The following is a 20,192-nucleotide window of genomic DNA, read 5'->3' as shown; positions in this document are numbered from 1 at the left end:
AATTAGGAGCCACCTGAGTGCTGAGGGTGGATCAAGCCCACCTGAAGTCATATGGCTTTGAAATTTGAGGTCCCAATAGGAAGGGGGCAAGAGGCAATGGAGGAAGTGATGTCCACTAGGAAACTTCTCCTGCTACAGTGTTACTTCCGTAGGCACAGGGCAGGGAGGATCTGGTACCCGGAGACCTTCTAGCCAAGACCCAGACAATCCTTGGAAACAAAGAGGGGAAAAGGTCAGCTCTGTGTCCAGACTGTGGGGAGGGGAGCTGACTTCTACCCTCTGCTGATTGAGAAGGGTTGGTTACAATGTAGTTCAGAAAGAGGCACAGATGTAAAGTTACTGCTTGCTGACTCAAGACAAGAGTTATTCACATCACTGGAGAGTGAGGTCTTCGTGGAAATGGTGCAAATACAGCTGCCCACAGCATTGTAGCTCTTAAGGGCAGAATAAGATTCTCCACCTTGCTGCCAATACTCATCTTGATGTCGGCCAATATTTTCACGATAGTCCCTACGGCGCATTGTAGATCATTTCTAAAACCCCAGCCTGATACTGCCAGACCGCTTTCTCAGGCTGTAACCAATACCCGGAGTCCATCTGCCTGCCACGAGTGGATTCTTTCTGCCTTATTTCATTACCAGACACTTCACCTCATTGAAACTCATCCACCGCCTTCCCACCCATTAACGCAGACTCCGAAGCTTTGCCTGCACTGAATCCCCCCATCAGCCTGACCAGGCACTTTCTGGGGAGCTTTGTGCCATCTGCCAGTGAAGAGATTTCATGGTGCCTGTTTGTCTGGATCATTTATTTGGTGGGTGGGAGGAATTAAAGACTGGTGCCCACAACCCACCCGTCTCTGGGAAGAATCTCTATTTTTCCACCCGCTGGGCATCGAAGTCAGTCTTCAGTAACTGATAGCTGTTCTGTCTCTGGTGCTGTATTCAGATCCTTTCAGTGCCTTTGCACCTGGAGGTGTGGCAAATGATGCTTTTGTTTTTAAGTGCAACAGTCGCAGGCAGCTAATACTAAACAAGACAGGTGTTTGCATCATAAAATGAATCAGTGGCCTCCAGAGGGGGCTTGGTAGCCTCCCTTATATATTTTTTTTTTTTCTGATTTCTTCAGATGTGTCCGCCCCACCAGGCACCACATGCTCCACCAGGGGGACAGCTGGCTGAACAGGACTAAAGGGAGCCTCAGCTGGACGCTGATTTTATGATGACTCCACAGCTCAGCAATAAATAATAAAAAGTCAACTTTAACCACTTTTTCCAAATGCACACTCCAGCTTGGGAGTGCCTCGCACTGTTTTCATATGAGTGTGTGGATCCCAAGGCAGGCTTTTCCTGCAAATGCCCCAAGAGCAATTAAAGCCTAAATAGGGTTGACAGATGCTGGTAATATGCAAGCCAGTCAGGGAAACACTCCTCTCACCAGATGTGTGGGTGGAAGGTGAGCGACCTTAGCATCTGTAAGATTGAATAGATTAACGTCTAAAAAGGGGGTAGGGTGGCCAGGAAGTGGGAGGCGGGCAATGATGGGAGGAAGCTGAGTTCTGTAGGGTTCCAGCTCCATCACTGGGCATTTGGAGGTCCAGGAGGATGGAAGAGTACCCCACACTAAGGAAAATCAGCATCTTATTTGCAATGTCATTCCAAGTACTTCTGTCACTATAGAGGAGGTGGTTTTTCACCCCAAAGAATCTGCTATTAATTCTTGTAATGGACCACCTTAAGCTTACTTCCTGCTAAGATCTGAGCTATAGCCTGACCCAAATTTGTTTATTTAATCTTTTCAAAAAAAATTTCTTTTTAGCTGTGCTGGGTGTTTGATGTTTCGCAGGGTTCTCTATAAGTGCTGGTGTACAGGGACTGTTCTTTAATTGTGGCTCTCAGTTTTCTCTTTACAGTGGCTCCTCTTGTGGAGAACGGGCTCTAGGGCATGTGAGCTTTAGTAGCTGCGGCAAGTGGCCTCAGTAGTGGTTCCCTGGCTCTAGAGCTTAGTTGCTCCAAGGCATGTGGGATCCTCCCAGACCAGGGATTGAACCCGTGTCTCCTGCATTGGCAGGTGGATTCTTTACCACTGAGCCACCAGAGAAGCCCTGTTTACTTATTCTTGATGGAAACTCTAATAAGGAAAGCATTCTTTCTTCCTAATAACAAAGAAATGCAAAATTACACAGTAATAGACCTTGTTTCACCTGCTAAAGAGGCTCCTTTTTTAATAGCATCATTCAATGCCAAGTGAAATTGCTCAGTCATGTCCGACTCTGCTACTGCATGGACTGTAGCCTATGAGGCTCCTCTGTCCATGGGATTTTCCAGGCAAGAGTACTGGAGTGGGCTGCCACTTCCTTCTCCACATTCAATGCCAGAAAGGAGATAAATTGAAACTGTCTCTGGGAGACAATTTGGCAAAACTTAGCAGAAGTTTAATTCCAGTAACACGACACTGCTGAACAGAATAAAACCTTTATGTAGATTTCAGCTTGTGAACCTCCTCCAAAACCTGCATCAATGACATTTAACAAGTACTTCCTTACTGTGGACCAGACAATGCTGAAAGGAAGGAAAGATGCATGAGATGACCCTTGAAGAGCTGCTGAGAAAGTTATGGTGTCCGCCTAGTCAATCGGATCAAAGAAGCCAACAGCATCTCTTTCCCTTTTTCACTGTTTCCCTTGAAAACTGTTATAGTTCTTAGAAGAGTGATGAGAAAAATCAAGGTGAAAAGAAGACCCCATTGCTCAGTCCTTACTAAGAGCCGGGCTCTGGACTGGGCACTTTATGTACATTATTACTGCTACTGCTGCTACTGCTAAGTCACTTCAGTCGTGTCCGACTCTGTGTGACCCCATAGATGGCAGCCTACCAGGCTCCCTTGTCCCTGGGATTCTCCAGGCTATAGTCTGCTGTTCCCCAGGTTTGTCTATCTGTAGGTGTGTGCATGAATGCTCACTCATGTTCGACTCTTTGTGACCTTCTGGACTCCAGCCAGCCAGGCTCTTCTGTCCATGGGATTCTCCAAGTAAGATCACTGGAGTGGGTTGCCGTTCCCTCCTCCAGGGCATCTTCACCACCCAGGGATCAAACCCTCATCTCCTGCATCTCCTGCATTGGCAGGTGGATTCTCTACCACTGAGCCACCAGAGAAGCCATCTATAGGTGACTGGGGGCTCTTCATAGCCTAGTTACAGGCTTTAATGGCAGAAGAGGATGCTGACCTTTTCTCTATTCCCACAGTTCCTTCCTCTGCAAGGCTATCTTCTGAGCGTGGAACAAGGGAGGAAGAAAAGATGATGGCCACTGTCGCTGCTGCTGCTGCGTCGCTTCAGTCGTGTCTGACTCTGTGTGACCCCATAGATGGCAGCCCACCAGGCTCCCCCGTCCCTGGGATTCTCCAGGCAAGAACACTGGAGTGGGTTGCCATTTCCTTCTCCAATGCATGAAAGTGAAAAGTGAAAGTGAAGTCGTTCAGTTGTGCCCGACTCTTAGCGACCCCATGGACTGCAGCCTACCAGGCTCCTCTGTCCATGGATTTTCCAGGCAAGAGTACTGGAGTGGGGTGCCATCGCCTTCTCCATGATGGCCACTAAAAGTCTTTATTGCTGGACACCAGTTAACCCTCTGTTCCTCTCTTCTGGCGACCGCAGGGAGCGACACAGCCTCTTTGTCGTCGACTGTGTTTTGTCGGTTCGTTGGGTAACCTCCCCCAGAGAACCTACAGACTTCCTGGTGCAGGTAAATGCACCTCCTTCAGCTGGTCCCTGGATGGATACTTGGTGACATGTCCAGCCTCCTTCTGAGACCTGCTGTCATCCACAAATGTCCCCCCTCGGGCAGAGCCCAGTAGTCAGCCCAGCAGAGACCTTATTTCAAATCATCTGCTCACAACACCTACAGGGCAGGTGGCAGTATTTCCATTGGAAGAAAGTTAGAAGCTGCGGCTGAGCAGTGGAGAGCCACTTTTTGAGCACCTACTGTGAGGCAACTTTGGGCCAAGATGTTCACAGGCATCGGTTCGCTGATTTTACAGAGCACCTGACACGTGAGGCCAAAGCAATCCTTACACCCTCCTTAAAAATGAAGAAATGGAATCTTGGAGACTCTAAGTAAATTACTGGGTAGGTGGGGGGATCAACCCAAATCTGATTCCTGAAGGTCCTGCTCCAGCCTCTCGATTTCCTGGTTTGGCAGGAAGGGAGGCCCATGACCTCCACCTTCCTAAAGACAAAGGAGGCTTTAAATCAGAGACAGTATGACCATTAGGAGTATCCTGATTTATTGTTGGCAGGTTTCTGCTAGGAGAAACAAGTCAACAAAAACTCAGTTCTCAAGGATCTGGTATACATTTATCTCAACTGCAATTATTATCCGTTCAGATTTTTTAGGGGACTTTTTTCAGTTAATCATTCCAGCAGTCTTTTTAGAATAAAGCCTCTCTTAACACTAAATATCCTGTGCAAGCCAAATTTAAAATTTTCCTTAATTAGATGCCAATACCACCATCCAGGATGCTCAGACTGAGATCTTCATGTGCCACCAGAACTTGGGCGGGGTGCACCATGAGGGGAAGAAATCCTTTTTGCCTCTGTGTTCTCAGCACTCAGCATCGAGGCCAGTATACAGTAGGTGCTTAATGCATACCTGTTGCATGCACTGGGAAAGAACTTGCCCCAGGACTTAGTTCCTCAGTTCTCTCTCCTACTTCTGGGATGGATGGAAGTGATCAGTCTCACTCAGAGATATTTAGTAAGTTGTAGGCGGTCACGTGGGTGATATAGCTGGCAGCCCCTGTTCCTACTCTGGCCCCCAGCTTGCACTAAAGACCCATCATAAATATCTCAGCAGAAAGAAGGCCTTGCCCCTCTGGGGCTGGCAGCTAAAACAGGCTGTCCTCCCCCTCAGCAAGACGCTGGCACAGCTATTGAGGAATTCTTCACTGTGATGGCCCAGCCCTTGCCACATGTGCACTTAGGCTGCTTGTTATTTGGGAGACGGTAGTTTGATGGGGTGAACGTGCTGTGTGACTCCCTGCTGCCCTCAGGAAGAAAAGCAGGGACCGCGCTGCCTGCCGCTCACACCACACACTCTGGGTTTGGGCATTGATGCGGAGCCGATACCGTAAAACTCGACCCTCAAAAATCTCAGAGAAGCTAAGTGAGCAGCTGAGGGTCACCCAGTCCAGGGATCATAGCCCTCCCAAAGGGACTTTGTGTAACCTTGGGGCTTGATGAGGGCCTCTCAGGGACTTGGGGGGATTTTGGGGATCCCCTGGTGGCTCAAACTTTGGTAAAGAATCCACTTGCAATGCAGGGCTGCAAGAGACAGGGGTTCAATCACTGGGTCAGGAAGATCCCATGAAGGAGGAAATGGCAACCCAATCCAGAATTCTTGCCTGGAGAATCCCATGGGCAGAGGAGCCTGGTGGGCAACAGTCCATGGGGTCGCAAACAACTGGACACGACTCAGCACACGCACTACTTCTTTGCATTCTTCACCAAGAAAAGAAGAAGTAAGATTTTCCCCAAGGCTCAGAAATGTGACAAAAAGCATCTTGCAACTGTGTAAATTTTGAAGCAAATCATTGTGTAGAAATCTTTAACTTTTAATTTTGTATTGGGGTATAGCCAATCAACAATGTTGTGATAGTTTCAAGTGGACAGTGAAGGCACTCAGCCATATTTGTACAAGTATCCATTCTCCCCCAAACTCCTCTCCTACCCAAGTCACCATATAACATAGGACAATTTATAGAAATGTAGCAAAAGGCACTATTCCCATTCCCAAACTGGGACCCGGGAAATTAGAAACAGTGAAGTTAGCGAATTATTAACACGAATATTCAGAAAACAGTAGAGCATCCACAAATGCCTTGGGGAATTGACCAGTGCTGACAGTCCTGCATTCTGTTTTCTTTAAATAAAGGCTTTCTTTTTCTTAAATAAGTATGCTAACCCCAGAAAGGGGAAACAACACCAGACAGTAATGGTTTCCAAGGCTGAGTGTTGGGGAAAGGCCTAAAGAAAAAGCAGATGGCAGCCTCTTTCGCAGGAGCCATGTAATTTCATGGTGCATTTTCTGTTCATGGCTTCACTGAAATTCAAGCCCTGGGGGCCAGTTCTTTCTGGGAGAGGGGATAGGCTTAGGGGGAAAGGAGAAAGCAGTGAGGAGGCAGAAAGCTTCACAAAAGGCAGGCAGTTGGGTTGCTGCTTCTGGGTGAGTGTCTACTATTTCCTCAACCGGGAGCTTTCTGGATTTCAGCCCAGTCACACCAGCACCATCTCTGCCGGTCAACTGCCCTCCACGTCACCTCATTCAAATTCCCAAAAGGGTTGATGGTCACCCATGTCAAAGGTCAGTGGCTAGATTACTGATGGATGACCTCTTAGGTCAACACCTGGTCCTTTAGGACCACAAGGACTGTGCATGGTTGGATTCCCCCTGAGAGTATGTGGGTGGGTAACGGGCCCTGCAATACATGGTAAGCAGCAGTTGCAAAAGAAATGAGCTGAATCTCCAGAAGAGTCGTTATCCAAAGTGTGGTCCCTGAACCAGCATTATCTGCACCAACTGAGAACTGGTTAGAAATGCAAATTCCCAGGTGCCTCCACTGCACCCCGCCCCTGCCCCCGCACCTAACTGAATCAGAAGCTCAATTAGTTTGAGTGGATGAGGCCCAGTAATCTGTGTTTTAATTAGCCCTTCTGGGGATACACAGTGATGTTTGAGAACCTCTGGTATAGAATAATCTCCAAGTGTCTTCAAGCTCCACGCTGTAAGGACTGAAGGAAAATGCAAGTTTTAGGCTCTTAAAAAGACTGTGGATCAAGTAAGAATGAAATGATGCCATCTACAGCAACATGGATGGACCTAGAGGTTATCATACTAAATGAACTAAATAAGAAAGAGACAAATATATGCTATCACTTATATGTGGAATCTAAATTTTTAAAAAATGGTGCTGCCTATGCGTGCTCAGTCACTAAGTTGTGTCCAGCTGACTCTTTGAGACCCCTTGCACTGTGGCCCACCAGGCTCCTCTGTCCGTGGAATTCTCCAGGCATGAACACTGGAGTGGGTGGCCATTCCTGACCCAGGGATTGAACCTGGGTCTCTTGCATTATGGGCAGATTCTTTACCATCTGAGCCACTGGGGAAGCCACAGTTTGAGTGGATGAAAATGTTCTGGAGATGAATGGTGGTAAAGATGGTGCAGAAATGTGAATGAAATTAATGCTACTAAAAATATATTTTAAATAGTAAATTTTATGCCATATACACACACACACACACACACACAACTGTAGACAAGGTGACTCTCCCAGTCTGTCCTTGGTGAGTGGTGAGGACGATGTGCAGAAATATGACCAGAGCAACTTCTAAGAAGGGAGGCTGTGCCCATCAGAGGATGAAGCAGTGACTCAGTAACCAGAGGGGACCACACTACACCCAGAAAGGAAGCGTTCATCACAGCTGGGCACCACTGTCTCTGAGTGCATCACTCCCCACTTCCTGCAGCCTGGGGAACTCACACACCTGAATGAAAGATTCTTACAGCTGCAGGTGAAGGTCCAAGCCTGATGTTAAGAAAGTTGTGGGCAAGTGAGCCAGCGCTGACCCACGGCAAAGCTGCCCACATACTCAGCACCCAACTGAAGAAATGTGACCCAGACCACAGACACCCCCTGCCACAGACCACTTTCCAACACTCTGCCCTCCTCTCCCCAGGCTTAACCATCTGGTAATAATATTAAATTTTGATTGCCCAATCTTTAAACAGTGAGGTGGCAGGAAATAGATCGTATACTCTTGGAACTCAAGAAATACTTGCCAAGAAAATAGATGGTGATTTGTTGTAGTATTTTCATACTTTATAGCAAAGTTTAACCCATTTCCGAAGATTTTAAAAGATGCTTCTTGTCCAAGTAAAATTTACTTCAGGAATGCAATTTATATCTTTTGTTAAAAACTCTATAAAATTTCATAATGTTTATAGGTCCAAGAAGCCAAAATATTCATCATTCAAAGTGCCCCCAAGAAATATGATCAAATTTAACATCCATTTCTCACTAAAGGAATACCCATCATAAATCACCAGGCAGAGTATTCTTTTGTGCTGAAATATGGTTATAGGAAGATCTCTTGACAGAATTCTGAAGCACCAGTCGATGCAGTAAACGAAAAAATGTTATAAGAAATCTAATCTGATTTGTAGACAGCAAGAACCCAGGAAATCTAAGAGAATACACTAAAAATCATGAAAACTAGAAAAGAATTCAGTAAGATGAACAAAGGTAAAAGAAATACACAAAATGTAATAATTTTACCACGTATCAACCATGGTGAAATAGAAAGTTTAGTTAAATATAGCTTAAAATATGAAGTGAGAATTAAAAGCTACAACTTCCTAAAAATAATTTTTTAAATGGCATGGTGCTATTGAAATACATTTAAAAATGAGAATATAGAAACATAATAAGGACTTAAAAATAAGTCTCACACTTTTAAAAACATCCAGTTCTTACTAAGTAATAGAAGATCTTGATAAAATCTCAATGGTCTAGCTATTTAGTAGGGCATGAAATATTCACCTTCTGATTCACCTTTTGAGGTCATGTGACCTCTTGTGTCTAAGCCTGGATGAGGACAAAGGTGAAAGAGGGTGACCTGGTGGGAGAAGAAAACGGCATCACTTATTGGGTGGTCAGTTCAGTTCAGTCGCTCAGTCGTGTCCTACTCTTTTCAACCCCATGAATCAAAGCACGCCAGGCCTCCCTGTCCATCACCAACTCCCAGAGTTCACCCAAACTCATGTGCATTGAGTCCGTGATCCCGTCCAACCATCTCATCCTCTATTGTTCGCATCTCCTCCTGCCCCCAATCCCTCCCAGCTCAGGGTCATTTCCAATGAGTCAGCTCTTCACGTGAGGTGACGAAAATATTGGAGTTTCAGCCTCAGCATCAGTCCTTCCAATGAACACCCAGGACTGATCTTCTTCAGAATGGACTGGTTGGATCTCCTTGCAGTCCAAGGGATTCTCAAGAGTCCTCTCCAACACCACAGTTGAAAAGCATCAATTCTTTGGCGCTCAGCTTTCTTCACAGTCCAACTCTCACATCCATACATGCCCACTGGAAAAACCATAGCCTTGACTAGACAGACCTTTGTTGGCAAAGTAATGTCTCTGCTTTTTAATATGCTGTCTAGGTTGGTCGTAACTTTCCTTCCAAAGAGTAAGCGTCTTTTAATTTCATGGCTGCAGTCACCATCTGCAGTGATTTTGGAGCCCAGAAAAATAAAGTCTGACTCTGTTTCCACTGTTTCCCCATCTATTTCCCATGAAGTGATGGGACCAGATGCCATGATCTTCGTTTTCTGCATGTTGAGCTTTAAGCCAACTTTTTCACTCTCCTCTTTCACTTTCATCAAGAGACTTTTTAGTTTCTCTTCACTTTCTGCCATAAGGGTGGTATCATTTGCATATCTGAGGTTATTGATATTTCTCCTGGCAATCTTGATTCCAGCTTGTTCTTCTTCCAGCCCAGCGTTTCTCATGATGTACTCTGCATATAAGTTAAATAAGCAGGGTGACAATATACAGCCTTCACATACTCCTTTTCCTATTTGGAACCATTCTGTTTTTCCATGTCCAGTTCTAAGTGTTTAACAGAAACTGTTTAACTGTTTAACTAACACCCTTCAGCTCAGTTCAGTTCAGTTCATTTCAGTTGCTCAGTCGTGATCACAGTCAAGTGGGCCTTAGAAAGCATCACTACGAACAAAGCTAGTGGAGGTGATGGAATTCCAGTGGAGCTATTTCAAATCCTGAAAGATGATGCTCTGAAAGTGCTGCACTCAATATGGCAAATTTGGAAAACTCAGCAGTGGCCACAGGACTGGAAAAGGTCAGTTTTCATTCCAATCCCAAAGAAAGGCAATGCCAATGTATGCTCGAACTAACACCCTTAGTTCCTCAATAAATTGGCGGGACTGTCCTTATAGTTTATGTTCCTGCCATATATATCTATTGGGAATAGAGAAACAGAGAGGGCTCTGAGGGTTGGGCTCAAGGTCAAGGTGGCTACAGACTTTGTGTGCCCTAGATATACCTTCCGGAGAAGGCAATGGCACCCCACTCCAGTATTCTTGCCTGGAAAATCCCATGGACGGAGGAGCCTGGTAGGCTGCAGTCCATGGGGTCGCTAGGAGTCGGATACGACTGAGGGACTTCACTTTCACTTTTCACTTTCACGCATTGGAGAAGGAAATGGCAACCCACTCCAGTGTTCTTGCTTGGAGAATCCCAGGGCCGGGGGAGCCTGGTGGGCTGCCGTCTCTGGGGTCACACAGAGTCGGACACGACTGAAGCAACTTAGCAGCAGCAGCAGCAGCAGCAGCAGCAGCAGATATACCTTCAGACGATCTCTACCATTTTTAAGAGGCCCAGCAAGAAACTCTGGGCTGGGTGAGGAGAATGCCACACCACGCCCTGCAGGTGCCAGAGACACCAACCAAGATCACTCTCAGGAAGGCTTATGGAATCTTGCCCAGATACATCGCAAATATCACCCCCAGGAGAAAACTGCAGTCTACCTAGAACACCAAACTTGCCAGAGTCTGCAGAAGACTTGCGGATAAACCAAAGCTAAAATCTAATATCAAAAGCCACAAACCTTTTTCCTTCCCTCAAGCTAGATGACATGGTAATTTACCTTTTTGGACATTTCACTTGTAGCTGTCTATTCATCTCACTGTCTCTTATCAAAATATTTCATCGGAGTTTCCCATACAGTAATTTAAATAACCCTTATCTGAACATCGTTGTAAAGTACATTATGCAGCACACCCTCTATAACATTCCAGGTTAAAAAAAGCTCCATCTGCTAAAAGCCTTCCTGGTGCTACTTAATCCAAAAGTACCAAATTCTTCCTTTCCTCCCTTTTAAAAGTCTTCCTCGGGGTCCTGCTCACTTTCCAAGGTTACTTCCAAACAAATAGCTTTGAGCCAGCACGTCTACCTTAAAATGCAATTTACCTCTTCTGCAAAACTGTGCCACAGTTGAATTCCTCGACTCAGTTATTTAATTTATTCTGGTATGTGTTTGGGCTTAACTCGCTCACTTTCCTAAGCTCTTAGGTTCTAGCAGGAATGTATTTTTCAAAGCAGGATGAGAGGCTCGTGGTAGTGAGTAAGCAGTAGTTTGAGGCTGTTCCAAACATGTGATTTGCCTGAGAAACAGTTTTGCTTTTTTTCTAGTTATAATGCTTTGCTCTTTGAGGGACCAAAAGGTGGTCTTTGGAGTTGAGGGCGGAGGGGAGGAGTCATGATCTCTTTAAGAAACAAAGAAAAGAGCCCAAAGGAAGGAGGAGGGAGAGAATGAAAGGAAGCGGAAGAAAGGAAGAGAGAGACAGATGGGGGGAGGAAGGGAAGAAGAAGAAAAGAAAACAGAGCTGAAATTATTCTACTTGGTTTGCTCATTCTGGTTGGTGTTCAGCCAAGGGGTAGATAAAAGGTGTCATCTCCTTATCAATTAAATATCAGCCTGGATATTTTCTATTGCATCACTGAGTCTAGGGTTCATGGTGCCAAAAAAATACTCAGTCCAGCTTGGTTTCCCATTTTCTCTCTCCCTTCTCTGCTCCATCCCTTTTAATTGATGCTTTTAAACAATATGGTGGACATTGTGTTTAATTCCCCAACATGCTTTCCGCTCTCCCTCCTTTTTGTAGCATCCATGGTGCTTTAGGAAGTAACTCCAGCTCCGGGAATGAGATGAGTCTTGATTCCTCAAAGCCAAACATGTTAACCCCATCAGATTCTTTGAAGAGCCTGCCCTGAAACCAATCAGTGTATGGCAATCTCCTAGTAACAGTTATTGGTGCAGAGCCCACACATGACCATCAGAAGGAAGAGAGGAATTTTATTTCATGACTTGGGAGTAGGCTCTTTTTTTCCTCTACCACTTGATCTTACAATTATTGGGAGGGGGTGGGGGGTGGGGCTCTGGCTTCAGCCTGAGGCAGAATCCAGAACTATGGATGACAAACGAAAGGGTCTGAAAGATTCCTTGGAGTAGGAAATGGCAACCCATTCCAATATTCTTGCTAGAAAAATTCCATGGACAGAGGAGCCTCATGGGCTTCAGTCCACTGGGGTCACAGAATCGGATGTGACTTAGTAACTAAACCCTCAAGGAAAGGGACCATCAGAACCTGTGCTCCTGATGACATTGCTGAACTTCTGGATTTACCCGATCCTAAATGCCATTCCCTGCTGTGAGGTTTACAGTCACGTGACCTCTACATTTCTTGTCACGTAGGCCAAATCGAGTGGCATCTTGCATTACTACTAAAAGTCCCATAATTGTACAAAACCAACATAAATGTTTACTTCTGATTATTCAGTGGGGGAAAAGATGTCCGTTGGAATGAGATAGTTCAGTGTCAGTTGCATAAATAGTTTGGCAACATATAGACAGAAACTGGGAGATGTATTTTGTCTATCGAGGAACTGAACCTCGAAAATGTCACTTTGTACATGGGTTAAATTAGTGTGTTTGTTTCTCTGGCCACTGGCCAACTCTAGGTTCTGTGGTCTGCTGGGACCACCAGGGGGAGTGACCAGCCATTGAGCTGTAGGCTGGAGTCCATCACTCACTGACCATGGTGTTTTGATGGTCTGTCTGGAATTTCCTTATTTTTTACCAACAATAAAAAATAGAAATGAGACACGATGCAAGCCCCTCAGTAAGATGAGCAAGGATGACTTTATGGGGAGTGAGACCGCTCACTCACTGCTCATCAATTCTACCATAAGCACCTCCTCCCCGGGTTAAGCTTTTCCTTGTTAGAGGGCGAGTGTGAAAACACAGCGTGGGTTCTGCCCTCTTTTAGTCATTTGCGTCCTGCTAAGTCAGCAGTGATTTAGAGTTAAGAGTATTTTACTAGGAGAGATTTACAGGTAAACAGCTAAGTCACAGGGCTTAACCTACCCTCCCTCTGGCTTTGCACTCCCATCCTGCTTAATGCCAGCTAGCCTGCCTGGATCCTCATCCTTCAGCTAAACACAAGGCAGTACCACTCGAAAATGCTCTTCTCGGAGGCCACTTACAGTTTATGGCTCTGAGTCTGCCAAACCCCAGACCGAGGAGCAGACCGTCTTCTTTGGCATCTTCCCTCAGCCAGCTTTCACATGTTCCCTCTTCATCCCCAAGTCTTCATCCACATGACCTCACACTCAATTTGACTCAGTAAATACATCTTGAGCACCTGCCAGCCTCACTCTGAGCTCCATGTTGGGATATTTGAGAGAAACACATGTCTCTTCCCTTCCAGAGGTTATATGTCAGTTACAAGGACATACACACAAAGGTTTAAGTGTAACAAATGTATGTGAATGAGCTGCGAGGCATCTTATCAAGTTTGATTTGTTGTTGTTCAGTTGCTAGTCATGTCCTAATCTTTGCAACCCCACGGACTGTAGCCCACCAGGCTCCTCTATTCATGGGATTCTCCAGGCAAGAATATTGGAGTGGGTTGCCATTTCCTTCTCCACGACTGAACTTGATACTAGGTAAGTAAAAGAGGAAAGAAGCTGCAGGAAAGAAATAGCAAGGAAAGGTTTCTAGGGAGAGAAAGCATCTGAGATAAGTCTTGGGAAAAAGAAGAGTGAAGAAGCAGAAGAAAGAAAGGGCGTGCCAGGCAGAAAGACTGGGTGATGGGAGGTGTAGTGAGCAGAGATTCTGTGATCCAAGTAGTAAGACGCTAGGTCATGATTCCAAATAATTTTGAAGTTCTTTTTAAGGAAATGTTATGATTTGATCAAAATCACAGTCAAGGTTACACTAGCTGATGAACCAAATAATCCCTGAGTTTTCAGTGGATTAACACAACCAAAGTGAAAGTGAAAGTTGTTCAGTCGTGTCCGTCTCTTTGTGACCCCATGGAACAGTCCATGGAATTCTCCAGGCCAGAATACTGGAGTGGGCGGCCGTTCCCTTCCCCAGGGGATCTTCCCAACCCAGGGATCGAACACAGGTCTCCCAACTCTCTTTCTAATTTCTGGTCCAATCCATTGAGGGTGCTTTTGGTTGGATGGTTTCCTCCCAGATGATCCTGGAATCCAGACTCTGGAAACCTTGTGAACTCATCCTGAGAAGGATGCTGTCTGGGAAAATTTCCCAGCACTTAACACTTCAACCCAGAAAGACATACACACACCACTTCCCTGATTCTTCACTGCTGCTGCTGCTGCTGCTGCTGCTGCTAAGTCGCTTCAGTCGTGTCCAACTCTGTGAGACCCCAGAGATGGCAGCCCACCAGGCTCCCCCGTCCCTGGGATTCTCCAGGCAAGAACACTGGAGCGGGTTGCCATTTCCTTCTCCAATGCATGATTCTTCACTGGCCAGTACTAATTATAGGGCTCAACCTAAATGTAATGGAGGTGCTTGCCCGGTGGGCAGCTAGAGAGAGAGACCAGTGATGAGGCTGTGGTCCCCACCCAGGTGACGGATGATGGGGCTCACCTACTATAACCACGGATCTGTGGTGGTCAGGATGAAAGAGAGGGAGGGGGTCAAGAAAGGTAGGTGATGCATCACAGGGATTTGGCACCCAAATTCAGAGTCATAGAATGAGAAGCACAGAAGAGGGTGGGTTGACTTTCAAGCTTGGGATATGATCAACGGGCTGGCAGAGGCACCATGTTAGGGGGTTTAGGAGGAAGAACAGTTTTGGAAGTGGTGAGAAGAGAAGGCAGAATACTGAATCAGCTTTCCCCCCACTTCTGGGATTAAGGATAAAACTTGCTCAGTCCTAAAAGGAGATCAATAAATCTCTATCCACTGGCTCAGCATCTGGACCTGGAAATGAGCCACACCCCACAGCATAGATTGACACAGAGTTACCTGCAGGGAGCTGACTCTGGGCTATGCCAACACAGAGACTGGAGTTTGAACTTTTTGCGCTGTGAAACCACTTACACATGGGTGTGGACCTAGTGACCTCCCCAAGACTGAAGTAGACAACTTTGTAACACTTCCTGAAACCCCATAACCCACCATATCTTGGTAATCTAGTTCACAGGTTGGACTTCTGCTGAAGATGAGCACATGATCAAAAACACACAAGGAAACACTCAATCCTAAAGGACAGGCAATGGAGAAGAAAGCAAATCATATACTCTAGGAACTAGAAACAATCCAAACAAAATATTGGAGCAATACATTAAAACTGTTGAAAGCAATAAAGAAGTAAATTTTCCATGCAATGGTAAGAAATGACTATTTGAGAAATAGTTTTAAATAAACAAAGTAGTAATCCTGCAAATAAAAAAGATAACCGATATAATTTAAAACTCAGTAGAATTTTACCTAATAGAATATAACATACCTGAAGGCAGAGTTTCTGAGGTTTTGTTTGTTTATTGTTTAAGCCCTAGTACTTTGAATAGTATCTTGTACACATAGGAAAACAATAAATATTTGTATATGAATGAGTGAATAAACAAATAAGTGGGCAAAATAGAAATGGCAGAGGGAAATTAGTGAGTTAAAAGATAGAACTAAAAAAAATCATACAGAAGACATACAAAGAGAGAAGACACTGAAAAGAAAGTTGGGGGAACTGGACAAGAGAAAGCAATAATACAGTATACATTTACTCTAAAAAACACATGAGAAATAATGAGACAGAAGCAATATTCAGAGAGATGCTCTCCAGGAAGTTCCCAGTACTTAAAATGTATAAAGAACTCCTAAAAATGAATAAAATATAAAGAAGCAAAAGGGAAAAAATTGGGCTATGGCTACTGAGAGGCAGCTCACAAAAAAAAAAAAGATCCAAAGGATTAATTAACATATGGGAAGATATTGAAGCCCATTAGTAATCAAGAAAAATCAGTTGAAAACAGTAATTAGATATTATATCTTACTCATTAGATGGGGAATAATTAAATCCACTGATAACATCAAGTGTCAGAAAATGGCAACTTTTATACATTTCAGGTAAGAGTATAATTTGGAACAATTAATTCTGACATTAACTGATCTAACTACTGATATGCACCCTGCAGTACACAAAAATTGCTTGTAGTTTCTACCCTAAATAAAGAAATGGTAGGGACCTAACAGAAGCAGAAGATATTAAGAAGAGGTGGCAAAAATACACAGAAGAAGGAAGTGACTACTGGCTAGCTTGCTCTCTTCTCTTTTGATCTCACCGCATCTCATTCCAGTTACCTCTAACTACCTCCTCCATCTTCTCTTCTCCTTATAACCCAGTGAACCTCTCTGAGTGTCCCTCAATGTGGAGAAACTTTTCATCTTTAACCTAGATGTTTTATCATCGGTGCTGTATAGATGGAGAAGTCTAGAGGCTACTGTAAAAATAAAACTGAAAACCGGAAGCAGGAGGCTTAAATCCAAAGCCTGAAAACATTAGAGAACTCTTGAATTCAGGGAACATTAAGCAATAGGAGCCCATCTAATGCCTTCATACCTACACCGAAACCAAGCTCCACCCAAGGGCCAACAAGTTCCAAAACAAGGCATACCACGCAAATTCTCCAGCAACACAGGAACACACCCCTGAGCTTCAATATACAGGCAGCTCAAAATTATCCCCAAACCTTTGATGTCTCGTAACCCATTACGGGTTACTCCACTGCACTGCAGAGAGAAGAAACCCAGCTCCACCCACCAAAACTCCAACACAAGCCTCCCTAACCAGGAAACCTTGACAAGCCACTGATAGAACCCCACCCAAAGTGAGGAAGCTCCATAATAAAGAGAACTCCACAAATTACCAGAATATAAAAAGGCCACCCCAAACGCAGCAACATAACCAAGATGAAGAGACAGAGGAATACACAGCAGGTAAAGGAACAGGAGAGTTGCCCACCAAACCAAACAAAAGAGGAAGAAGTAGGGAATCTACTGGAGAAGGAATTCCGAATATTGATAGTGAAAATGATCCAAAATCTTGAAATCAAAATGGAATCACAGATAAATAGGCTAGAGACAAAGATTGAGAAGATGCAAGAAAGGTTTAACAAGGACCTAGAAGAAATAAAAAAGAGTCAAAATATAATGAATAACGCAATAAATGAGATCAGAAACACTCTGGAGACAACAATTAGTAGAATAACGGAGGCAGAAGATAGGATTAGTGAAATAGAAGATGGAATGGTAGAAATAAATGAATCAGAGAGGAAACAAGAAAAACGAATTAAAAGAAATGAGGACAATCTCAGAGACCTCCAGGACAATATGAAACGCTCCAACATTCGAATTATAGGAGTCCCAGAAGAAGAAGACAGAAAGAAAGATCATGAGAAAATCCTTGAGGAGATACTAGTTGAAAACTTCCCTAAAATGGGGAAGGAAATAATCACCCAAGTCCAAGAAACACAGAGAATTCCAAATAGGATAAACCCAAGGCGAAACACCCCAAGACACATATTAATCAAATTAACAAAGATCAAACACAAAGAACAAATATTAAAAGCAGCAAGGGAAAAACAACAAATAACACACAAGGGGATTTCCATAAGGATAACAGCTGATCTGTCAATAGAAACTCTTCAGGCCAGGAGGGAATGGCAAGACATACTTAAAGTGATGAAAGACAATAACCTACAGCACAGATTACTGTACCCAGCAAGGATCTCATTCAAATACGAAGGAGAAATCAAAAGCTTTACAGACAAGCAAAAGCTGAGAGAATTCAGCACCACCAAACCAGCTCTCCAACAAATTCTAAAGGATATTCTCTAGACAGGAAACACGAAAGGGTGTATAAACCCGAACCCAAAACAATAAAGTAAATGGTAACAGGATCATACTTATCAATAATTACCTTAAACGTAAATGGGTTGAACGCCCCAACCAAAAGGCAAAGACTGGCCGAATGGATACAAAAACAAGACCCCTCTATATGCTGCTTACAAGAGACCCACCTCAAAACAAGGGACACATACAGACTGAAAGTGAAGGGCTGGAAAAAGATATACCACGCAAATAGAGACCAAAAGAAAGCAGGAGTGGCAATACTCATATCCGATAAAATAGACTTTAAAACAAAGGCTGTGAAAAGAGACAAAGAAGGCCACTACATAATGATCAAAGGAACAATCCAAGAAGAAGATAAAACAATTATAAATATATATGCACCCAATATAGGAGCACCGCAATATGTAAGACAAATGCTAACAAGTATGAAAGGGGAAATCAACAATAACACAATAATAGTGGGAGACTTTAATACCCCACTCACACCTATGGACAGATCAACTAACCAGAAAACAAAGAAACGCAAACTTTAAACGATACATTAGATCAGTTAGACCTAATTGATATCTATAGGACATTTCACCCCAAAACAATGAATTTCACCTTTTTTCAAGTGCTCATGGAACCTTCTCCAGGATAGATCACATCCTGGGCCATAAATCTAAACTTGATAAATTCAAAAAAATCGAAATCATTCCAAGCATCTTTTCTGACCATAATGCATTAAGATTAGATCTCAATTACAGGAGAAAAACTATTAAAAATTCCAACATATGGAGGTTGAACAACACACTTCTGAATAATGAACAAATCACAGAAGAAATCAAAAAGAAATCAAAATATGCATAGAAACTAATGAAAATGAAAACACAACAACCCAAAACCTGTGGGACACTATAAAAGCAGTGCTAAGAGGAAAGTTCATAGCAATACAGGCATACTTCAAGAAACAAGAAAAAAGTCAAATAAATAACCTAACTCTGCAACTAAAGCAACTAGAAAAGGAAGAGTTGGAGAACCCCAGAGTTAGTAGAAGGAAAGAAATCTTAAAAATTAGGGCAGAAATAAATGCAAAAGAAACAAAAGTGACCATAGCAAAAATCAACAAAGCCAAAAGCTGGTTCTTTGAAAGGATAAATAAAATTGACAAACCATTAGCCAGACTCATCAAGAAGCAAAGAGAGAAAAATCAAATCAATAAAATTAGAAATGAAAATGGAGAGATCACAACAGACAACACAGAAATACAAAGGATCATAAGAGACTACTATCAGCAGTTGTATGCCAATAAAATGGACAACGTGGAAGAAATGGACAAATTCTTAGAAAAGTACACTTTTCCAAAACTGAACCAGGAAGAAATAGAAAATCTTAACAGACCCATCACAAGCACGGAAATTGAAACTGTAATCAGAAATCTTCCAGCAAACAAAAGCCCAGGTCCAGATGACTTCACAGCTGAATTCTACCAAAAATTTCGAGAAGAGCTAACACCTATCCTACTCAAACTCTTCCAGAAAATTGCAGAGGAAGGTAAACTTCCAAACTCATTCTATGAGGCCACCATCACCCTAATACCAAAACCTGACAAAGATGTCACAAAAAAAGAAAACTACAGTCCAATATCACTGATGAACATAGATGTAAAAATCCTCAACAAAATTCTAGCAATCAGAATCCAACAACACATTAAAAAGATCATACACCATGACCAAGTGGGCTTTATCCCAGGGATGCAAAGATTCTTCAATATCCGCAAATCAATCAATGTAATTCACCACATTAACAAATTGAAAAATAAAAACCATATGATTATCTCAATAGATGCAGAGAAGGCCTTTGACAAAATTCAACATCCATTTATGATAAAAACTCTCCAGAAAGCAGGAATAGAAGGAACATACCTCAACATAATAAAAGCTATCTATGACAAACCCACAGCAAACATTATCCTCAATGGTGAAAAATTGAAAGCATTTCCCCTAAAGTCAGGAACAAGACAAGGGTGTCCACTTTCACCGCTACTATTCAACATAGTTCTGGAAGTTTTGGCCACAGCAATCAGAACAGAAAAAGAAATAAAAGGAATCCAAATTGGAAAAGAAGAAGTAAAACTCTCACTGTTTGCAGATGACATGATCCTCTACATGGAAAACCCTAAAGACTCCACCAGAAAATTACTAGAGCTCAATCAATGAATATAGTAAAGTTGCAGGATATAAAATCAACACACAGAAATCCCTTGCATTCCTATACACGAATAATGAGAAAGTAGAAAAAGAAATTAAGGAAACAATTCCATTCACCATTGCAACGAAAAGAATAAAATACTTAGGAATATATCTACCTAAAGAAACTAAAGACCTATATATAGAAAACTATAAAACACTGATGAAA

General features: G+C 43.3%; 1 long non-coding RNA gene across 1 annotated transcript in view; it reads left to right on the top strand.

Moving 5' to 3' along the window:
- Window positions 1–4,500, top strand: part of LOC132657342 (uncharacterized) — a 66,873-nt gene extending 62,373 nt beyond the window's left edge. The window contains exon 4 of the long non-coding RNA XR_009595338.1: window positions 3,246–4,500. This is a non-coding gene — a long non-coding RNA (uncharacterized LOC132657342). The remainder of the gene's footprint in view (window positions 1–3,245) is intronic.
- Window positions 4,501–20,192: the final 15,692 nt, after the last annotated feature.

Source organism: Ovis aries, chromosome 11 (genome assembly GCF_016772045.2).
Source record: "Ovis aries strain OAR_USU_Benz2616 breed Rambouillet chromosome 11, ARS-UI_Ramb_v3.0, whole genome shotgun sequence".
Classification (NCBI taxonomy): domain Eukaryota; kingdom Metazoa; phylum Chordata; class Mammalia; order Artiodactyla; family Bovidae; genus Ovis; species Ovis aries.
Note: the sequence above shows the minus strand (reverse complement) of the source record. Positions and strands in the feature narration are given on the sequence as shown.